Raw genomic sequence first — 9,579 nt, 5'->3', positions numbered from 1 at the left:
TGAAGCCAATAGGAACCGCATGGAGCCATGGCGGTCGGGCGTCAATACCTCTAGGGTCCGCTGGCGGCGCTGCGGTATCACTCGGAGACGGCAAGAGCTGCAGATGTTGGACTTACAGCCAACACAGTGCGGAGCTGGAGGAACGCAGCGGGCCAGGCAGCATCAGAGCAGCAGGAAAGTCAACGATTCAAGTTTACACCCTGCACCAGGACTGGGGAGGAGGAAATAAATAGAGAGAGGAGGGTTGGGGCTGGGGGAAGATGGGTGGGATGGTGATAAGTGAGTGCAGGTAGAGAATGGTGGAGAATGATCAGTGAGATGGGCGGGTGGATAGGTGGGAGAGAAGATGGACAGGTTGTGTCAGGTCAAGGAGGTGGGAATGAGAGGGAGGGTTGATCATGGGATGAGGCTGGGGGTGGGGAGATGTTAAAACTGGTGAACTACATGTTCAGGCCATTGGGCTGTAGGCTCCTGGAGCGGAATGTGAGGTGCTACTCCTCCAGTTTCTGGGTGGTGTCATTGTGACACTGGAGGAGACCCAGGGAGTAGGACGGGGAGTTAAAATGGTTGATGACCAGAAGGTGTTGTTGTTTGTCGCATACAAAGTGCAGATGTTTTACAGAATGGTCTTTGAGCCTCCGCTTGGTCTCACTGACATAGAGGAGGCCACATTGGGAGCAGTGGGTACATGCGGATGGATAGGTGAACCCCTGTCAGATACGAAAGGTTTGCTTTGGGCCATGAATGGAGGTGAGGGGTTAGATGTAGAGACAGGTGTAGTTCTTCCTGCATTTGCAGGGAAAAGTGGTGGGGTTAGTGAGAAGAGTGGAGCAGATGCAGGAGTTGCAGAATGAGTAGTCCCTATGAAAGGCAGATGGAGTGGGGAGGGAAATATCTCTGGTCGTGGGTTGAATTGTAGGTGGCAGAAGTGGCATACGTTGGATGTGGATGTAGGTGGGGTGATATGTGAGAACAAAGGGGTTTAAACATAGAACATAGAACATTACAGCACGGTACAGGCCCTTCGGCCCTCGATGTTGTGCTGACCTGCCATATCGATCTCAAGCCCATCAAACCTACACTATTTCATGTACGTCCATATGCTTATCCAATGACGACTTAAGTGTACCTAAAGTTGGCGAATCTACTACCGTTGCAGGCAAAGCGTTCCATTCCCTTACTACTCTGAGTAAAGAAACTACCTCTGACATCTGTCCTATATCTTTCACCCCTCAATTTAAAGCTATGCCCCCTCATGCTCGCCGTTACCATCCTAGGAAAAAGGCTCTCCCTATCCACCCTATCTAACCCTCTGATTATTTTATATGTCTCAATTAAGTCACCTCTCAACCTTCTTCTCTGTAATGAAAACAGCCTCAAGTCCCTCAGCCTTTCCTCGTAAGACCTTCCCTCCATACCAGGCAACATCCTAGTAAATCTCCTCTGCACCCTTTCCAAAGCTTCCACATCCTTCTTATAATGCGGTGACCAGAACTGTATGCAATACTCCAGCGCCAATACAGTTATCAGTGTGGCAGAGGAATAGGTGGGGGATAGTGCCACTGTAACAGTGGAAAAGGGATTGTTCCATGTATCCTACAAAGAGGCAGAAATAGCTTGACTGATGCGGGTGTCCATGTTCAACCCCTTAGTCTGTAGGAAGTGGGAAGAGTTAAAGGAGAAGTTGTTCAGGATAAGGACAAGTTCTGTTAAGTGGACCCCATTCCCAAGACCTAGAGATGAATTTCAAGTTTCAGCTAAAAATCAGCCAGTTATGAAGGGCCAGAGAGTTAAATTATAACACTATCTTACTTTCTCCAGAGATTCCTTTTCTTAATTCTCTCATTGTCTAAAAATGTATAGGTTAGATGAATTTGCCATGCTAAATTGCCCCATAGTTTCCAGGGATGTGCAGGGTAGATGTATTTAACCATGGCAAATGTGAAATTATGTGTAATGGGAGAATTGGGTCTGGATGGGATGCTCGTTGAATGGTCAGTGTGGACACAATGGGCCGAATGACCTCTTTTTGCATTGTAGGGATTCTATGATTCTGATTAACTAGCTAGGATGCTCAAGTGTCACCAGACAAAAATAAGCGTTCCTTTTTTAGAGACGTACAAACTGATAGAGATCCACAGTACAAATAGATAAATACTCCTGACCCGTTATGTGCGCAGAAAGTGGCAAATGAAATTGAAGTTGGAGGAGTGTGAGCATTTGGGGAGGTCAGACAGGAAACTATTACACAATAAATAAAGAATATTGAAATGTCGAGAGAAAGTGAGGCAACTTTAAGTTACAATCTGCAGTAGGGTTCTGGTTTGCAATCAGTTATTTTCTGATCTTTGCTCCCAGATCCCTGATTCGGCATACTGGACTGATTTAGGAATTGTGAGATGAAGAGGCAGTGGAAAGATGTTTCAGATGAAAATAATTTGTACATGACTTCTGACTTTATTTAAAATACGGGAGATAATTTAAAGAAAATAGTGAATGCAATAAATCAAGGAAATTAACACAATCAGTTATACAGTGAACAGTAGCACCTTAAATGCACTATTAACTAGATTATCACTATTACAACACCATTCTACCGACACGCACAGGAAAACAGCACTGTTTATTTTCAGACTCTTCAATCAGAATTCCTATCTGTGGGATCCCAATGCACTGTCACCATTCACCTTCCCCTCTTGGCTGGCTCGGTCGGAACTTTGGGATCTTGGGAGTTTAAGCTCACTATTGACAAAAGTGTTTTTGAAGTGTGCCTGACTGTTCCCACTTGCCTGGATGAAGACTTCAGAGAGCGTAGATTTTTCAATTTGGGTTGAGTCTGCTGATATGGTAAAGGTGTGTATTGGATATACTGGGTAAGTACCTGGCTTTCTTCACTTCCGAGATAATGGGAACTGCAGATGCTGGAGAATCCAAGATAATAAAGTGTGAAGCTGGATGAACACAGCAGGCCAAGCAGCATCTCAGGAGCACAAAAGCTGACATTTCGGGCCTAGACCCTTCATCAGAGAGGGGGATGGGGTGAGGGTTCTGGAATAAATAGTGAGAGAGGGGGAGGCGGACCGAAGATGGAGAGAAATGAAGATAGGTGGAGAGGAGAGTATGGGTGCGGAGGTAGGGAGGGGATAGGTCAGTCCAGGGAAGACGGACAGGTCAAGGAGGTGGGATGAGGTTAGTAGGTACGAAATGGAGGTGAGGCTTGAGGTGGGAGGAAGGGATGGGTGAGAGGAAGAACAGGTTAGGGAGGCAGAGACAGGTTGGGCTTGTTTTGGGATGCAGTGGGTGGAGGGGATGAGCTGGGCTGGCTGTGTGATGCAGTGGGGGGAGGGGACGAACTGGGCTGGTTTTGGGATGCGGTGGGGGAAGGGGAGATTTTGAAGCTGGTGAAGTCCACATTGATACCATTGGGTAGCAGGGGTCACAAGCGGAATATGAGTTGCTGTTCCTGCAACCTTCAGGTGGCATCATTGTGGCACTGCAGGAGGCCCATGACAGACGTGTCATCTAAAGAATGGGAGGGGGAGTTAAAATGGTTTGCGACTGGGAGGTGCAGTTGTTTATTGCGAACCGAGCGGAGGTGTTCTGCAAAGTGGTCCCCAAGCCTCCGCTTGGTATCCCCAATGTAGAGGAAGCCACACCGGGTACAATGGAAACAGTATACCACATTGGCAGATGTGCAGGTGAACATCTGCTCAATATGGAAAGTCATCTTGGGGCCTGGGATGGGGGTGAGGGAGGAGGTGTGGGGGCAAGTGTAGCACTTCCTGCGGTTGCAGGGGAAGGTGCCGGGTGTGGAGGGATTGGAGGGCAGTGTGGAGCGAACAAGGGAGTCACGGAGAGAGTGGTCTCTCCGGAAGGCAGACAAGGGTGGGGATGGAAAAATGTCTTGGTGGTGGGGTCGGATTGTAGATGGCGGAAGTGTCGGAGGGTGATGAGTTGTATCCGGAGGTTGGTGGTGTGGTGTGTGAGAACGAGGGGGATCCTCTTTGGGCGGTTGTGGTAGGGGCGGGCTGTGAGGGATGTGTTGTGGGTAATGTGGGAGACGCGGTCAAGGGCGTTCTCGACCACTGCGGGGGGAAAGTTGCGGTCCTTGAAGAACTTGGACATCTGGGATGTGCAGGAGAGGAATGCCTCATCGTGGGAGCAGATGCGGCGGAGGCGGAGGAATTGGGAATAGGGGATGGAATTTTTGCAGGAGGGTGGGTGGGAGGAGGTGTATTCTAGGTAGCTGTGGGAGTCGGTGGGCTTGAAATGGACATCAGTTACTAGCTGGTTGCCTGAGATGGAGACTGAGAGGTCCAGGAAGGTGAGGGATGTGTTGGAGATGGCCCAGGTGAACTTGAGGTTGGGGTGGAAGGTGTTGGTGATGTGGATGAACTGTTCGAGCTCCTCTGGGGAGCAAGAGGCGGCGCCGATACAGTCATCAATGTAACGGAGGAAGAGGTGGGGTTTGGGGCCTGTGTAGGTGCGGAAGAGGGACTGTTCCACATAACCTACAAAGAGGCAGGCTTAGCTGGGGCCCATGCGGGTGCCCGTGGCCACCCCCTTAGTCTGTAGGAAGTGGGAGGAATCGAAAGAGAAGTTGTTGAGGGTGAGGTCGAGTTCGGGTAGGCGGATGAGGGTGTCGGTGGAGGGGGACTGGTCGGGCCTGCGGGACAGGAAGAACCGGAGGGCCTTGAGGCCATCTGCATGCGGAATACAGGTGTATAGGGACTGGACGTCCATGGTGAAAATGAGGTGTTGGGGGCCAGGGAATTGGAAGTTCTGGAGGAGGTGGAGGGCGTGGGTGGTGTCACGGACATAGGTAGGGAGTTCCTGGACCAAGGGGGTGAAACATGCTTGATTATTGTGAATTTCAGCTCATCGCAATTTTTTTCCCAATCTGCTTAAGTTCGATATTTGAGTGTGATGTATCAATACACAGACACACAAACCCCCATCACTGAAAGGTTTCTGCCCACTGTGCTGGCACATTACCACTGGCTGGGGTGTGAACACGCTGAGTGTTGAGATTGCTAGATAAATGCTCGTGACTTCTTTGTAGTTTGGGGTGGGAGTGACATCTGCATCCCAGGGCTTTCTGATCACCATCATATTCTGCCCCATCACCTCCAAAACCTGCTTTGTCCAGGTCAAACAGGCAGGTCCCATTAAAGTCTGCCCCCTAGTTACACTCCTGGGTGGAGGCTAATTGTGGTCACTGCTCTGGCAGCCCTTGGATGTGGGCCACTCAACATAATGAAGATAGAAGCCATGACTTTGGGTAAACAAATTGTCTGACAATCCCCCGTTAAGTCTGACGTGACTTTCTGAGTAAGCATGAGTGAATTGGCCCCTAACTTTTAGCCACAGCCACCAGGCAGCATCATTGCCTCTGCTTAATGTTCAGTCTGCTGTGTGCAAACTGGTTTCTCATGGTTATATTCAACAGTGATGCACTAATTGTGAGACGCTTTGAATGTCAGGAAGGCAGGACATTTTTAAATTGAGTATTCAAAATTGACTTTATTTGTAGTGAAAGTTTGTTCTTTCTCCCTAGCTGCAGGTCACATGATGTTGAACAGCAGAGTTCATGAAGCTGCGTTTGAAGCAAATCAACACAGCATTCCTGTTACAGAAAGATTGGTTCCACAAATTCAGACAAATATTTTGTCTCCAAAGAGCTCTCCTTCAACTCTCTTTCCTTTCACACGTGATGTTCAAAATATTTCCCTCCCTAATCTGACTAACATCTCAATCTTCCCTTCCGCTGTGTGCCCTAATGGTTCTTATCCAATGTTTACAAATTCTAATGCAAGTCTGTGGTCAACTGGTATTGCCAGATCTGATATCAGACCCTCTTCTTTGCTATCTTCTCGTAATTGCTCAAATTATTTATCTTCACTTCCTTCAGATTACTCTGCCAATCCTTTTTCTATAGCTTGCACCTCTCCTGCACAGTCTGCAGGAAGAAATGTTCAGCTGTGCACTGTTGACTCATCCTCCTCTTCGGTAATTCTATCCAATGGCACAAATCATACTGTACCTACTTCCTCAGCTGAATTTCCAGTAAAGCCTTTTGCAACAGATTGGACAACCAGTAGGGAATGACCAAGAACAGAAGAAAGAGCTACATAATTGATTAGAATATTACTCTAGAGTAATCTACAACATATTTGTTTGGTATTGTATATATTGATGACTTACTTATTTATATTGATCGATTTTTGATAACCCGGTCATGTAGAATATATTGGTGGTTGAGAGATGGGGTTCTTCACCAAACTAGAGTTTTGACAGAATTTTTGATCTTTGACTGAGCTTCCTTATTTGCCCAACTACAATCTTGTTATTGGGTCATTTCATGGGCATCGTGGCATTATTAACATTAAGATGTATTCCTCCAGTACATACCCTTTGTGATGTTGCAAAGTAGATTACATTAAATAGCTGAAATCCTCCAAAGATCAGGAGAAAGGTTCTGACTAAACACCTCAGCAGAGACACTAAGCTTCAGTCAGCCCAGAGACTGACTGTAGGGAGAGGAGGCCATTTAAAAGTTTATCCTTTCATTGGAGGAGCATTTAGGCCGTGGGAAGTCTTGTACGTGTGTGAGAAAGATTAAAAATCTACATATAACACATGGGAAAGGAGCAGTCAGTGATGGTTTTGGTGAAGATATGGGGAGTGAAATCCCAATTAGTGGACTAAAATGGTTCCACGTTTTTCAACATTGTCCACTTTGTTCCCAGTAGATTACATACACATTGAGAGCAAAAATAATCGTCCATAACATGAGCTTTGCTCACTGGTAATATTCTGATTTACAAGTCAATGATTTTGAGTTCAAACCTCACTCTATGGAAATGATCTAGATATTGATGCAATGCTAAAGTTGGTGCTACAATATTAGATGCACCATGTCTTGGAAGACCACCATTCAAATGAGAGCAGAAAATATATTTTGGATTCCTGACCTATATTTATTTCTCAACCAGAATGCTAAAATTGATTCAGTGATAATGGGAACTGCAGATGCTGGAGAATCCAAAATAATAAAATGTGAGGCTGGATGAACGCAGCAGGCCCAGCAGCATCCCAGGAGCACAAAAGCTGACGTTTCGGGCCTAGACCCTTCATCAGAGAGGGGGATGGGGTGAGGGTTCTGGAATAAATAGGGAGAGAGGGGGAGGCGGACCGAAGATGGAGAGAAAAGAAGATAGGCGGAGAGGAGAGTATAGGTGGGGAGGTAGGGAGAGGATAGGTCAGTCCAGGGAAGACGGACAGGTTAAGGAGGTGGGATGAGGTTAGTAGGTAGGAGATGGAGGTGCGGCTTGGGGTGGGAGGAAGGCATGGGTGAGAGAAAGAACAGGTTAGGGAGGCAGAGACAGGTTGGACTGGTTTTGGGATGCAGTGGGTGGAGGGGAAGAGCTGGGCTGGTTGTGTGGTGCAGTGGGGGGAGGGGACGAACTGGGCTGGTTTTGGGATGCGGTGGGGGAAGGGGAGATTTTGAAGCTGGTGAAGTCCACATTGATACCATATGGCTGCAGGGTTCCCAAGCGGAATATGAGTTGCTGTTCCTGCAACCTTCGGGAGGCATCATTGTGGCAATGCAGGAGGCCCACGATGGACATGTCATCTAAAGAATGGGAGGGGGAGTTAAAATGGTTTGCGACTGGGAGGTGCAGATGTTTATTGCGAACCGAGCGGAGGTGTTCTGCAAAGCGGTTCCCAAGCCTCCGCTTGGTTTCCCCAATGTAGAGGAAGCCACACCGGGTACAGTGGATGCAGTATACCACATTGGCAGATGTGCAGGTGAACCTCTGCTCAATATGGAAAGTCATCTTGGGGCCTGGGATGGGGGTGAGGGAGGAGGTGTGGGGGCAAATGTGGCATTTCCTGCGGTTGCAGGGGAAGGTGCCGGGTGTGGTGGGATTGGAGGGCAGTGTGGAGCGAACAAGGGAGTCACGGAGAGAGTGGTCTCTCCGGAAAGCAGAGAAGGGTGGGGATGGAAACATGTCTTGGGTGGTGGGGTCGGATTGTAGATGGCGGAAGTGTCGGAGGATGATGCGTTGTATCTGGAGGTTGTTGGTGTGGTGTGTGAGAACGAGGGGGATCGTCTTTGGGCGGTTGTGGCGGGAGCGAGGTGTGAGGGATGTGTTGCGGGAAATGCGGGAGACGCGGTCAAGGGTGTTCTCGACCACTGTGGGGGGAAAGTTGCGGTCCTTGAAGAACTTGGACATCTGGGATGTGAGGGAGTGGAATACCTCATCGTGGGAGCAGATGCAGCGGAGGCAGAGGAATTGGGAATAGGGGATGGAATTTTTGCAGGAGGGTGGGTGGGAGGAGGTGTATTCTAGGTCCGTGACACCACCCATGCCCTCCACCTCCTCCAGGACTTCCAATTCCCTGGCCCCCAACACCTCATTTTCACCATGGACGTCCAGTCCCTCTTCACCTGTATTCCGCATGCAGATGGCCTCAAGGCCCTCCGCTTCTTCATCTCTCGCAGGCCCGACCAGTCCCCCTCCACCGACACCCTCATCCGCCTAGTCGAACTCGTCCTCACCCTCAACAACTTCTCTTTCGATTCCTCCCACTTCCTACAGACTAAGGGAGTGGCCATGGGCACCCGTATGGGCCCCAGCTATGCCTGCCTCTTTGTAGGTTACGTGGAACAGTCCCTCTTCCTAACCTACACAGGCCCCAAACCCCACCTCTTCCTCCGTTACATTGATGACTGTATCGGCACCGCCTCTTGTTGCCCAGAGGACCTTGAACAGTTCATCCACTTCACCAACACCTTCCACCCCAACCTTCAGTTCACGTGGGCCATCTCCAACACATCCCTCACCTTCCTGGACCTCTCAGTCTCCATCTCAGGCAACCAGCTTGTAACTGATGTCCATTTCAAGCCCACCGACTCCCACAGCTACCTAGAATACACCTCCTCCTACCCACCCTCCTGCAAAAATTTCATCCCCTATTCCCAATTCCTCCACCTCTGCCGCATCTGCTCCCACGATGAGGCATTCCACTCCCGCACATCCCAGATGTACAAGTTCTTCAAGGACCGCAACTTTCCCCCCGCAGTGGTCGAGAACGCCCTTGACCGCGTCTCCCGCATTTCCCGCAATACGTCCCTCACACCCCGGCCCCGCCACAACCTCCAAAGAGGATCTCCCTCGTTCTCACACACCACCCCACCAACCTCCAGATACAACGCATCATCCTCCGACACTTCCGCCATCTACAATCCGACCCCACCACCCAAGACATTTTTCCATCCCCACCCTTCTCTGCTTTCCGGAGAGACCACTCTCTCCATGACTCCCTTGTTCGCTCCACACTGCCCTCCAACCCCACCACACCCAGCACCTTCCCCTGCAATTGCAGGAAATGCCACATTTGCCCCCACACCTCCTCCCTCACCCCTATCCCAGGCCCCAAGATGACTTTCCATATTAAGCAGTGGTTCACCTGCACATCTACCAATGTGGTATACTGCTTCGACTGTACCCGGTGCGGCATCCTCTACATTGGGGAAACCAAGCGGAGGCTTGGGGACCGCTTAGCAGAACA

Source organism: Stegostoma tigrinum, chromosome 10, assembly GCF_030684315.1.
Source record: "Stegostoma tigrinum isolate sSteTig4 chromosome 10, sSteTig4.hap1, whole genome shotgun sequence".
NCBI classification, from domain to species: Eukaryota; Metazoa; Chordata; class Chondrichthyes; order Orectolobiformes; family Stegostomatidae; genus Stegostoma; species Stegostoma tigrinum.
This window is presented reverse-complemented; position numbering follows the sequence as displayed.